Source organism: Elephantulus edwardii, unplaced genomic scaffold, assembly GCF_000299155.1.
Source record: "Elephantulus edwardii isolate Elephantulus edwardi_28Jun2011 unplaced genomic scaffold, EleEdw1.0 scaffold00150, whole genome shotgun sequence".
NCBI classification, from domain to species: domain Eukaryota; kingdom Metazoa; phylum Chordata; class Mammalia; order Macroscelidea; family Macroscelididae; genus Elephantulus; species Elephantulus edwardii.
Genome location: NW_006399900.1, coordinates 5,232,498 through 5,246,480, shown reverse-complemented (window position 1 = coordinate 5,246,480; position 13,983 = coordinate 5,232,498).

Genomic DNA, 13,983 nt, shown 5'->3' with positions numbered 1-13,983 from the left:
AGAGATAGAGATAGAGATAGAGGTAGATAGATTATAGAGATAGATGATATAGATAGAGATAGAGATAGATAGATATGGATATGGATATGGATAGAGATAGAGATAGAGATAGATATAGATGATACAGATGATAGATGAGAGAGATAGATATAGAGATAGATAGATAGAGATAGAGATAGAGATATTGTTGCTGTTATATACTGTAGTTGGAACCTACCCATAGCTGACCCTCCAGCAGGTTTTAAGAGGCAGTTAATCACACCAGAGGAGACTGCTAATCCTTCTTCAGTGGAGCAAATGGTGGATTTCGGATGGCAATGCAGCTTCTTGCCACTAGGCCACCAGTGTGTGTATATATAGCTATATATATTGCTGTTGTTGTCTACCGTTGATTCTGAACTTTAATAAACTTCCCTATTAGGGTGAGTGGTCAAGATTTAGTGATAATAAATGAAGAATTTCAAGTAGTTCTGAAGGTATTAGTAGAAAAATAAGACAACAGGAATTGATAGAATACCAATCGACATGTGTCAACAAACAGATGCAGCCCTGGAGCGCTTGTTAGTCTGTGCTAAGAAATTTGCAAGAGAGTTACCTGGTCATCTGACTGGAAGAGATCTATATTTTTTGCCATTCTCAAAAAAAGTAATCAAATAGAATATGGAAATTCTTGAAAAATATGACTTAAAGCATTGCCTTTACCTCAGAACCAACACAGAGCTGACCAGCAGATCTGTTGGTCTGGCAGTAAGAACCTGTGCTGCTTCCCAAAGTCAAGAGGTTCGAATCCACCAGCTGCTCTGAGGGAGAAGGGTGGATAATCTCCTCCCATGTGATTTACCGCCTCTGAAAACCCGCTGGAGGGTCAGCTATGAGTTGAATCTGATGCAATGACATACAACAAAATAAATTACAGATAGGACTCTTTATCTTTGTGCTGACAGGACAACTTCCTACCCATTAGGCCACCAGAATGCCCTACTATATCCGTAAACTTATTCATTGCTATATTCACAAGCTAATTAAAATATCCATCAATTGTAATGCTACATTAGATAAAGAAGGTAAAAGCTCTGGTTTCCTAGGCTCTTAGTGGGATGAAAGAACATCTCTTACTAGCAATTATCAAATCATTTGATAAAATATAATTTTCCAGACTTTGCTCCTCATCTTCTCCCACAAGGATGATGCTCCCTGAGAATAGGCAATATATGCTTGGAAGAGACAGTGCAAGCCATCCAAGCTCATTAATCCTGCGGCCTTTTGTGAGCTGCTGACCTGAAATAGTTAGAGTTCACTTTAAACTGGACTGCATCTCAAAGCAAAGGGCTCTGAGGTAGCAAATAGCTCATTAATTCAGAGCGTTAAAATTCAGTGACAGCAGAATTGTTTTAAATGCACTATCTAAAACGATTTAAATTTCCATTATAATTATAAGCAAAAACTATGCACTTTAAATTTGAAATCTACAGATAAAACTAACGAGTAAAAATTTTAAAAAAAAGAGAGAGACTGTCATTTTACCAAGAAATGCTAATCAACCTGCTTTTTGAAGTGTGTTTCATTTGCATCACAAACACTATTATAAAAATTCAACATTATGCATCTGTGTATTGCATTGTACTGCTCTGAAGAACATTAAAAAAACCATCCAGACAACACATCCTCAAATAAATAAAAATGAAATAAAAACTCATGATCAAAGATAACTTCAATTCATTGCTAACTTTACTGTAATTCCACTCTTGGTATATAAGAAGGCATTTTCCTAAGTTTTCTTTTCTAAAGCAAATTCTTCAGCAAGTTTATGATCCCCAAATATATTTCCAAGTGAAATGCATGCATAAATAAACATCAGTCCAATTTGCATAGCCTCTGCCATAAATATGGCAGCATGATCATAAACTCATTAGAGTTACTGGGAGAAAAACTCATTACACTCCCCTTTGAATATAAGAATTAACTTTTCAAAATTAATCTTTCAGAGTAGTTTCACTCTTTTTATTTTTTAAAATAACCAAGAAAAAAAATGACTAGCTTTTTTTCCTTTCCTTAAAGAGAAAATATAGCTATCCCTCTCCACAAAATTCATGGTCAGAAATCATAAGTTGACAATTCCTAAAGAATTTCTACTTCAAAAATAAAGTATCTTTATTTTCTATAAATTGAAATGATTACTTCTCAAAAATTCATGAAATATAGTATAGAAGTTTTAATTATGCTTATTAATTATTTTAGCTAAGAAATATGTCAAATGTCAGAAAGCATTGCATAAAGTAAATGAAATGTAATTAAAATATTAAGTGCTTTAAAATTGCATTTTGAAAAGTGGTATGTAATTTTCCTCCCAGAAAAATGTAAAATCTACTTTATAAAAGTACAGTATATATTTAAGGGGTTTTTTAAAAATAAGTTGAAATTGTTAAAGTGTATTTTTTTTCTTAAATTAATCACCTTTACCAATATTTTAAAATTTTGAAATCAAAACTATGTTATGGTTTTTTTAAAAAGTACAAACAAGTTCATCCTGGAGAAGGGGAAGCCAGGCTGCTCCTTGGAGGCAAGGATTCTGAAGCTTCATCTGACATACTTTGGACATGTTGCAAGGAGGGATGGTCCTTGGAGAAGGACATCATGCTTGGGAGGGTGGAGGCGCAGCGCAGGAGAGGAAGACCCTTGATGAGATGGATTGATTTAGTCACTGTGGTAATGGGGATAGGTGTGTCACAGACAATAAGCTTGGCATGGGATAGAGCAGGGTTTAGGGCTGTTGTGCATAGGGTCGTTATGAGTCACAGGCAACTTGAAGGCATGTATGTAACAACAACAACAACTCTGTGGTAATTGCTAAGTGAAATAAATATAATTCATGGAACGTGTATTATACAATGCTAAAATGCACTACTAACTTTAAGATTAAGGCTTAGACTCTGAAAACCTAAAGTTAGTTTGATGACAACCATTGCTATGACACTTGATGCCAAGTGTCTCTATTATTATTATGAAGAAATAATATTTATAATAGCCCAGAATTCAAGCAAATCATACTAACCATTATTCATTTTCATAGCAGAACTCTGTACTTGACCTGGGAGGGAGATAACATTAAATCCTGCTTGGGGAGGGAATAGGACACTCCTCTTGGTTGAAGTAATGCCATACTTTCTATTCCTGCTGAGTAAATAGCCTTAAGTCAAACTACTTGCCCTGACTAATGATCACACTTACGCAGGAATTCTGAACAAGAAATGCATTCTTCTCTCTTTGAAGTGCATTGCTTGTAGAGTAATTGAGTTAGCAGGACGTTTTCTTTAGAATGGCAAAAAAATTTTCTTAGCTAAGCATATAATCATGCTTCAGATTTTATTTTTATTAAATATCTTCTGGTAAGAAGTAGACATTGAACAAAGATATGCCTCAAAGGAGTGTCACAAAGATACACTGCTGCCTCTTTGATGATGGAGAAATTCTTAGCAATTGTAAACAAAAAATTTTGATCAGAAGGCTACATCATTGTGAAACATTGCATTCAGTCATATAATTCCCTTTAGAAATACAGTTATGCCTCTAACGTATTAATATCATTATAATCAAGCAGCCAGAAGTAGGAAAGTATTTCATATAGCTTTCCTCAACTCACAAATGATAGGATTAAGTTATATTAAAGTATTTGTTTAAAGTACATACAATAAGGCAGAGCCCTGGCTAACTGTGTGGATGCTAATCAAATGGTGGGCCATTCCAACCCACTAGTCCCTCCACAGGAGATAATGTAGCAGTCCACTTCCATAAATATGACACACTAGAAAACACTGTCGAAGTAGTTCTTCTCTGCTTTGAGTTGGATTTGATGACAGTGGGTAAGCAAAATAACTTTATAAAACAGAGTAGGATGATGTAATAAAAATACTACAAAATCAATAGTCAGGGCATCAGAAGATAAAGGTTTCAAATGGTGGTGGATCTGCTTAATGACCAGTATGGAAACGAGTGATGCAAGAATAAGTAGGATTCCAAAAAGTAAGTTGTGTCTAGGATGGTATTTTGGGCCTAGGAAAAAAATTGGGGTAAGTTCTGTCTGGGGAAGGGAAATTCAGTATGACTGAAGTGTTAGAGACAGGAGTGAGAACTAAGGTTATTCACAGAGAACATCAAGAATATACAAAATGCTCTTATGATCCTGTCGTATCTTTTCACCATCCTATTTATCTGTATGCTGAACAGGTAATCTGAAAGAAAAAAAAAAAGACTATACAGAGAAGAATAAAACATCAGGATCGGAAGAAGATTCATTAACAATCTGCTGTACACAGAATACCACACAAGCTTACTTGCTGAAATGGAAGTGGATTTGACGTACATCTTAATGGACTTCTAGAAGGAAAAACAAGTCTGTGTTGGGAGCAGGATAGCCAGAATGCTCCTTAAAAGCAAGAATAGTGAGACATGAACGGTGTTACCAGGAGGAAGCAGTTTCTGGAGAAGAACATCATACTTAGTAAGGTAGAAGACAGCGAGAAAAACCAGAACACTCTCAGTGGCATGGCTTGGCACAGTGGCTGCAGAGTGAAACGCAGCAGATTATGAGGCAGGGTTTCCTTCTATATATGTGGGGTCAACATCTAACAACAATAACAACCCAGTTAGGAGAAAATGAACAGCGAAAGAAGGATGTTCTGGAGCTTTTTTTAAAAAATAGTCTTTTCTGTGTGCGTACTGTGGTGGTGGTGGTGGTTGTTGTGTGTCATTGAGTCAAAACATCCACCAGCTAACCCTCCACGGTGTGTTTTCAGAAGCTATTTCATCGCTCAGGAGGAGATTGCCATTCTTCTCCCCTGGAGCAGTTGGTGGATTCGAACCAACTGCTTTCAGGATTGCAGGGCAACTTCTTAACAATAAGCAATCAGAGCTCTCTATTAATAAACAATATTTTAACCCATGTTAATATGCTGTTGTTGTGTGCCGTCGAGTTGCCTGTGACTCATAGTGATCCTACGTACAACAGCCCTAAACCCCTCTATCCTGTGCCAATCTCACTGTCTCTGACACACCTACCCCATTACCCCAGTCTTTTAATCAATCCATCTCATCCAAGGTCTTTCTCTCTTGTGCTGTCCATCCACCCTCACAAGGATGACATCTCTCTCCAAGGACTGGTCCCTCCTTGCAACATATCCAAAGTATGTCAGACGAAGATTCAGAATCCTCGCCACCGAGTAGCAGCCTGGTCTCTACCTCTCTAGGATGAACTTGTTTGTTCTCCTAGCACTCAATATTGAATATCGTAGCAGTATATTCAATGTTCTTCTCCAGCGCCACAGCTCCAAGGCATCAATTCTCCTTCTATCATCATTGTCCAACTTTCTGATACACTAAAAATAATTGTAAAGACTATGACCTGGATTAGATACACCTTAGTCTCCAGACTGACATACTTGCTCTTCAGAACTTTGGAGAGGTCTCTCTGATAATAGACTTTTCCAATGCAATTTGTCTTCTATTTCCTGGCTGCTGGTGCGAGGAGTGTTGACTGTAGAGCCAAGCAAACTAAAGCTTCTAATAATCTCAATCTCTTTTCACCATTGCCAATTGACCCAGAGGTGAGAATCTTTGTTTTTTTGATGTTGTGCTTCAATCTTTATTGAAGGCTGTAGTTCTTGGCTTTCTCCAGCAATCACTTCAGGTCCTCCTCAGTTTCACTTCAGTATAGGTGTGCTAATAAATTTATTTATCTATCAAATCTCTCCGTGTATGTTATAAAACCTACACAAAATTGTAAATTTATAAAAGTGAGATAAAGAAATTTAAAGAAGACTTCTGATGTTTCTTTTGGAGACCATTACATATTTAGTAATTGCTTTCTTTAACAATTCTAATCGTAACATAAAATTTGGATTTTCGTCTGTGGTGGTTAAGTTAAAAGAAAAAAAGGAGGAATTTAATGAACATGAAATTAGATGATGAGATATTTATTTATGAAAATCAAGGCAGGCAATTTTGGTTGGGTACTGAAGGGCAGCTAAGACTTGTAGACCAGAAGGCAGACAGATGTCTACGTTAACTGGAATGATATAAAAGAATCAAACTTTGAGTTTGAGATGTTGACAATATAAATAATGAGATAAAGGTGCATATACCTTTCATTTGAACCTAATGGGGAAAAAAGCCACTCAGTACACCTCTGTCAAGACAGAACACAGCCCAGTTTATGGGCATACTTACAGTAAATGTTCCCAGGATTTGCCTCTTGTGGGAAGGCCGGACTCCACTGAAAGGAATTTGGCACACTATAATGGCATGTCAAGTGTCAGTTATTTACTGTACCTGCGTAAAGAAATTAATTTTAAAAAATCCAATAGAAAAGAATAGATTTGAGAACAAAATTCCCTTTGGAGAGAGCAGTACAAGTCTCAGTAATTGTAGGCTGTCATTTTCCATTTTAATTGCACTGAAATATCTGCTTTGAATCTAAAATTGTATTTGTCAGTATCATCTTTCAAACTGTTACATTTTAGGTCTAACTCATACATTTTATGATTCCACTGTAAATAAAGCAAGGGTATCTTTATGAATAATATTTAAAACATGGGTTTAAAATTAAAAATAAAAACACCTCGAGTGTTTCTGTGGAATGCTCAGGGCTAATAATTACTACTCTGCCAAGATTATGGAAAAAAAGCACTTGGGGGGAAAAAGTCAATAGAACATCTTAATATTTGAGGGGGGGGGAGTAGGAGGATTACCTGATTTTATTATATAAAATTGCACCCAAAAGAAAAGTCTTAAAATCAACCTTGATGTAAGTAATAGCAAGATCATAGAATATTTATTACCCAGAAGATAATTCTCTCATAGTGCTTTACTATCATCTAAATGACAAGTAATAAGACAAAACTCAAGTTTACTTATAATCATGTAATTTTAACTTTCATTTACAACGTTGTGTTGCAATAACTGCTTTGAGGAAGGATGTTAAAGCAGAGATTCAATTGAACATCATGACACTTCTGTCTGATGATCACCTAAGAAAGCTGTATTACGGTGTCTTTCAAATGCATTGTATGTGGCAATGACTGCCTTTCTTTATTTGCCCTTCTTAAAACTTCTGCTCAAAAGGCAATCTCAAGTGATCTCTAGTACTTCAAACTAAGATATTGAAAACTGAATGAAATATCTCAAAGGTGATTATTTCTGTTTTTTTTCCAAAACTATGACGGTTGTGGCTTCTAAGTAGAGAGCTTCTATTCTACCAACTTACAAAGCAATTAACTCATTTATTCAAGCTACATTAATAATGGTAGTTCTCATTCAAAACCTCTGACTTGGTTATCTGAGGAAGTCTGAAAGGAAGGTCTATTCAATGCACTTCTTTTTTCATGACTGTTTTATCTACAAGCTGTTATCTTAAAGACATCAAGCATTTAACACTTTCCCCAATGTACAAGAATCTCAATAGAAATATTTCCAATATCTGTGAAAAGAAAAATATATACAACATAAGCAATAAACTATTTGTTAAAAATAATATTTATTAGATTTTTAAAATGCATTCTTACATTTTACTTAAAATTTATAAGTGTATTTCTAGAAAAAAATGTTATCCCAAGATTTTATTTCATGTAAGAGGAAGAAAAGAAACATCATTATGGAACATCTGATGAAGACAAATCACTTGGGCTTATTTCAAAGTGCAATGTCATTGTACTGGCACTGCCCTCTTTAATCTAGGTTCCATTCTTCATTCTGAAAGCTATCAAAAGTGTGATAAAATATTATGGGAGAACCCTCTGATGAGCTTCCAGATAAGAGCAAAAAGTAGAGTTAAGTGAAAAAGGTTTCTTAAGCAGCCAGAATGACCTTCCCTTGAAAGAACCTGTCAACATTTCCAATGACAGAACATTGACATGTGTAGGGCCAGTTTAACTCAACCTTCTTCTAGTTTTAAGATATGTTGTTCTGGTTGATAAGAGAATTGATTGCGCACCTCCACAACCTTCCTGGACATAAGTGGAAAAGTACACTTAAAGAAAGCTCTGACAGAAAAAGAAAGGGCATGTTTTAGCGATGGTCACTTTAATATTTAAGGAAGTAGAATTTTAATGGAGATTAAAAAATATGTAACTTCCTGGGAAAGTGTCCATCCTCTTTACTGTAAGTAATGAGCTCTCTATGGGGCAGGGAGAGAAAAGGGACAAGCAAAAAAGCACCCCTGAGGCAAACAGGAGGAAATTCTTTTAAAAAAAAATTGCTCTGCTCATTGGAAAAAAAACAGAATATAAAGTCTGGGTGGTGGTTTAAAGGTTTAGTAAGACTGTGCATATTTCTGATAAAACAAGCCAGAGTTTAGAGAATGCCTCCTTATAGATGTACTAAAAATTCCACAATGGAAGAAAAACTTCCTTTCTGATACCAAATAAATTTTTCTCTTCTTCCAAATAATTGATTTAACCAACCTATACCAAATGTCTAAAAGCCAGCATTTTCAATGACCGTCAATGTGAGGACTGTTCAAAGATCACTCCAAGAGAATCCAGCAAAACTTACTTAGGAACAAATTCTGAGCCCCATCAGGCCATGATAAACATTATTTTATGGGAAATAGGAAACCTCAAGTGACCCAATGCCTATAACTTGCATGTGTGGGTCAGTTGGAGATGGGCCAACAACCATTACAAGGATCATGTTGCTGTGTCTTGCTCACCGGCATTCCAAAGGCAATGTAATTTAAGACAAAAGCTTGGTTTCTGAATGTCCACCAAGTGCTCAGCTTAAATAAAATTCTTTCATGCTATCTTTCATTCCATCAGACTTGTGTTTTGAAGTATTAGGAAACCAAAAGGAGTTGAGAATCACAAGGGGAAATGCAAATTGATCTACTACAAATCACTTAACAGGTGCCCTGAAGGAGAACTTTATTGCTACTGACATTAACTATTCGCTTATCATGAATACTATCCTCTTTACAGAGAATGCATGGTTCTCCCACCCACAGCTCAGAGTCTCATGAGGGGACAAGTAGCCCAAACAACCTTCAGTGTTTCATGGGTAAAGGCACTGAAGTGACTAAACTTTCCTAGGGTCATTAGGCCAAAAGATGGGTTATTCTGTTTCAAGATAGCTTTCCTCTTGACCCACATGGCATATGGCTTCTATTACTGTCAGACCATGACCACAAAGAGATTCCAAATCTCCGTGAAAAATGTGATTCTATGTCTCCTGCTCAGCTGTATGTCATAGGGACTGTCCAAATTCTGGCAGGTGAGAGGGAGGGTAGAAAAGTGAGAGTAGGATTTAATCCACACTTTCTCCTTTATGTAGATCCCTGGGTTTGTAATAGAAACCTTCTTTCTCACTTCTAGTTTATCTCTTTTGTCTTACAAACCACTTAACGCTCATAAGGGACTCTGAACCCATTTTAAGGTATCATATTTAAACTCTCCAAAGATATAAAGACATAAAACAACTTTATCAAGGGTGACAGCGCTGCCATTCACTGGTGTGTTCTTCAAATTTTGTTTTGAAAGGGATGTAAAAGTAAATGTAAGCCGTTTAATCTGAATTAACACAGTGAACAATGTTCTGTCTACAATGATTAAGAACTGTTTATGAACTTTTCTTGAATGGATGTTTGCTTGTAGGTATTACAGTTGCCTCAGAACATTAATAATGAGGACAAGAATTAGTCAGCCAATACAAGATATTCCACAAGGTACTTTTAATCCATTAAGATTAGTCAGACTTTCAATATGAACAGGACCATGTTCTGCCTTATTAGATTTCACAAATGGCATTTTCTCCGTTTTAATATAACATAAACTGTAGAGCCATTGTCTGATCTTGTAAAAGAATTTTACACTATTAATTATGATTTTCTAGTTTATTCTTTTATAAAAAGTGATTGTCTACATCCTTCAGACACTGAATTTAATGTTTTATGATGAAAGATACCAGCATGTGCGTGCACACATATGTGTGCACTTTTTCCAAGACAGATCTCTTTGCTTTCTTGGCAGTCCATAGGATATTCACACACACACACACACACACACACACACACACACACACACACTCAGAAGCCTTTCCTTACTTTTCCCAGTGATACATGTATAAGATGGGTTTGGAAGCAGGGGTGACATCCACTTCCGAAACCACATGTCCCTGGAAAGTCTGTGAACTTTGATAAATGACGATAGTTATAGAAAGGCTATAGAGTTGCCATCAGTAGTTCTTGACTCGACGGCAATCAACAACAACAACACATATAAGAAAAACCTAAAATAGTCTCTTTGTTTAAAATTAAATCACACCAAGGGGGTGGGCGAAGGAAGAAACATGCAAAAATGCTTCAAACGACAGTACTTGTTTTATCTTCAATATATTAGCACTTTCCCAACTTCTCTCTTTCTCTCTCTCTCTTCCCTCCTTCTTGTTGTGTTTATGTTGGGATATTCATTTTAAAAAAAATCATGGCACTTCTCCCCCAGAGCCCTTTATATTTACAGATTAAAAGAATATATTTTGGTATATGCAAAATACCGGTTGTTTTGCATACTTACAGCCTGCCCTGGGGGACAAAGTCACTGATACCTTGCTTCCCATGCAAAACATAAAAATCTGTCAAACAAAAATGTTGTTATTTCTGTTGTGTACTGTACAGTACACTGTGACTCATAATGACCCTTTGCACAAAGGATCTGAATTTTGTCCTATTCTAAACCATCCTCACCATCTGACATACTTGAGGGCATTGCTACAGTCAGTCCATCTTGTTGAGGGTCTTCCTTTTTTATACTGCTTCCTTTCCAAGCATTATGTCCTTTCACAATCACCAACGTCAACCTCACAATATGCCCAAAGTATGTGAGATAGAATTTCACCATTCTTGCCTCCAAGGAGCACTCTAGTTTCACTTTATCTAAGACAGAGCTGTTTTTTCCCCTTGGAAGTCCATGGGATATTCAGTACTATTTCCCAACACCATAGATCAAAGGCATCAATCCCTCTTCTGTCATCCTTAGCCATTGTCTAATTTTCAGATGCAGACAAAAATTGTTTATGTGAAAAGACTGAACAAGATGATTATTTTATTGAATTGCCTGTTTTAAAGTACACCCAGAAGGAGCACCCTCAGCAGCCTTTCCTTTATAGCCTCTGCTTTACCTCAGTGATGAATTTAACTATTTAAAATTTAACAAACTGTAACTAGGATAGCAGTCTCTCAAGCAGATAAAAAGACTTAAGGAGATGTTTCATATTCCTTCTTTAATATTAGCAAATTGAAAGACTCTAAATGTTCCTCTCTGAAGTTCTAAAGAGCAAAGGCGTCAGTTTAAGTACTAAGGTGTGCCTGATGTAAGCCATGGTATTTTAAATTGTTTCTTATCCATCTGTAAAGATTTATAACTTCAGAAACCCACTAGAAAGTCCCTATCAGTTAAAATCAACTCAATGACCAGGAAAGTAACACTACAGTAAGGAGAGAGTCAGCTTCTCTCTAGTATACATTTATTCAAATACATATATCATGGCCTCTCACTTCTTGAGGAGGGACAAGTATGAAGCACTCACAGCTCTAATGGCTTTCTTTTTGTCCCAAGTGTGTGGAAGTGGACACTGTGACACTGATGTGTCAAATGTGATAATGGTTACCCATGGTGGACAGTGTTTGGTGGAGCAGGACTTCTGAAATAGCTTGCCTTCGGGAACCCTATGAACCTGGAGAAATGATGAAAGTTATACAGGTGTTCAGGTCTTTTGTTCATAGAGTCACTCTGAGTTGCCTACAACTCTACGGCACTTAACAACAACAACAACAGAAGCAACATAGAGAGAGATCAGTTGGCCTACTGAACAGCTACCAAACCAAAGGTTGATGACTTTAATCCATGGCCCTCAGGCCTGTTTTTAATTGGTTTTGGTCAAAGATTCTTCTAGGTCATATAGTCTTGGTCTGTCTATTTGTTGTACAGAGGTAACTCGTGGTTACTGTGATGCTGAACACTGTGACACTGATGGGTCAAATGTGATAATGGTTACCCATGGTGGACAGTGTTTGGTGGAGCTCTCCAATTTAAAAAAAAAACAAACAAACTTGGAAACAGGAGTGGAATCCACTTCCAAAATAGTTTGTCTCTGGAAACCCTATGTACCTGGAGAAAAGACAAAAATTGTACAAGTGCTCAGGTCTTTTGTTCATAGGGTCACTATGAGTCACCTACGACTCGATGGCACTTAACAACAAGAGGAATATAATTAGTTACTGTACAGAGAAAAATAATTCAGAACACATTTAAAATCAATGCCTTCCAAAATTTCTAATTTTAAATGGGATGAATAGATATCTCAAATAAGTAAAGCATTTCTGAAAAAGAGAAACAAGGTAGAAGGCATCACACTCCCTGATCTCAAATCCTACTTTGTAGCTGTGTTTGTTAAAACAGCATGGTACTGGTACAATGACAGACAAATTGATCAATGAAATAGAATTGAGAACCCAGAAATCAACTCATCAACCTATGGCCAATTGATTTTTGACAAGGAGATGAAATCAGTTAAGTGGAAAAACAAAAGCCTCTTTAACAAATGGTGTTGTTGGAAAAATTGGAAAATTATATGTAGAAAACTCAAGCAAGACCCACACCTCACACCATACACAAAAACCGACACGAAGTGGATCAGGGACCTAGAAGTGACACCAAAGACTATAAACTTCATTACAGAAAAGCTAGGAAGGACTCTAGAATCCCTAATCCATAGTATGAATAGTCTCTCAAGAATAATGAGAAGTCTATAACCAGAGAGAATAAAATAGATGAATGAGATCTTCTAAGAATCAAATCTCCAAATGCCCACCCAAAAACTTCTCCTACAGGGTGAAAAGGAAAGCTATAGACTGTGAAAACATATTTGGCAATGAGATATCTGATAAGGAATTAATATTTAAAACTTACAGAACACTCCAGCACCTCAATAAGAAAGAAGATAAACAATTCAATCACAGAATGGGAACAAGATATGAATAGACAATTCACCAAAGAAGATATTAAGATGACAAACAAATACATGAAGCAATGTTCAAAATCCCCAGCTATCAGAAAGATGCAAATTGAAACAACTATGAAATATCATCTCACCACAGCAACAATAGTAGAATTCAGGAGGGCAGCAAACAACAAATGCTGATGAGGTTGTGGAGAAATTAGAACCCTTATTCACTGTTAATGAGAGTACAAATGGTGCAACCATTAAGGAAGTCAGTATGGAACTTTCTCAAAAAGCTGGAAATAGAAATACCATTTGACCCAGCAATTCCACCACTAAGAATAAACCTTAAAGAAACCACAACTGCCACCGAAACAGACATATGCACACCTATGTTTGTTGCTGCATTATTCACAATAGTTAAGAGATTGAAACAACCTAAGTGCCCATCAAGAAAAGAATACTATGCAGCAATGAAAATCACTCGACTCGGAAAACATTACACAGAATAGGTGACCCTGGAGAACATTGTGCTGAATGAGAAAATCTCAGTCACAAAAGGACAAATACTGAGTAACACTACTGTTACAAGGCAGGACTGACATGACGGGCTGAGGGGAAGCTAGGAAAAGAGGGGATAGATAATGAATGCTGCACTGTAATAGAAAAAGTAAAAAAAGAAAAAGTGAAAGAAGTATTTAAAAAGAATATGTCCTGTCTCCATATTTTGCAATTTGTATGCAGAACAGATTATCTGGGGGGAGGCTGGGCTCTATGAGGAGAAATGTGGCGTCAGGATTGGTGGAAGATCTATCAAGTCTGCGTTATGCAGATGACACAACCCTGCTTGCTGAAACTGAGGAGGACCTGAAGTGCTTGCTGCAGAGGGTCAAGGACCTTTATTATGGATTGAGGCTCAATATCAAGAAGACAAAGATTCTCACCACTGTACCAATTGGCAGCATCAGGATGGATGGTGAAGAGATTGAGATTGTTCACAGC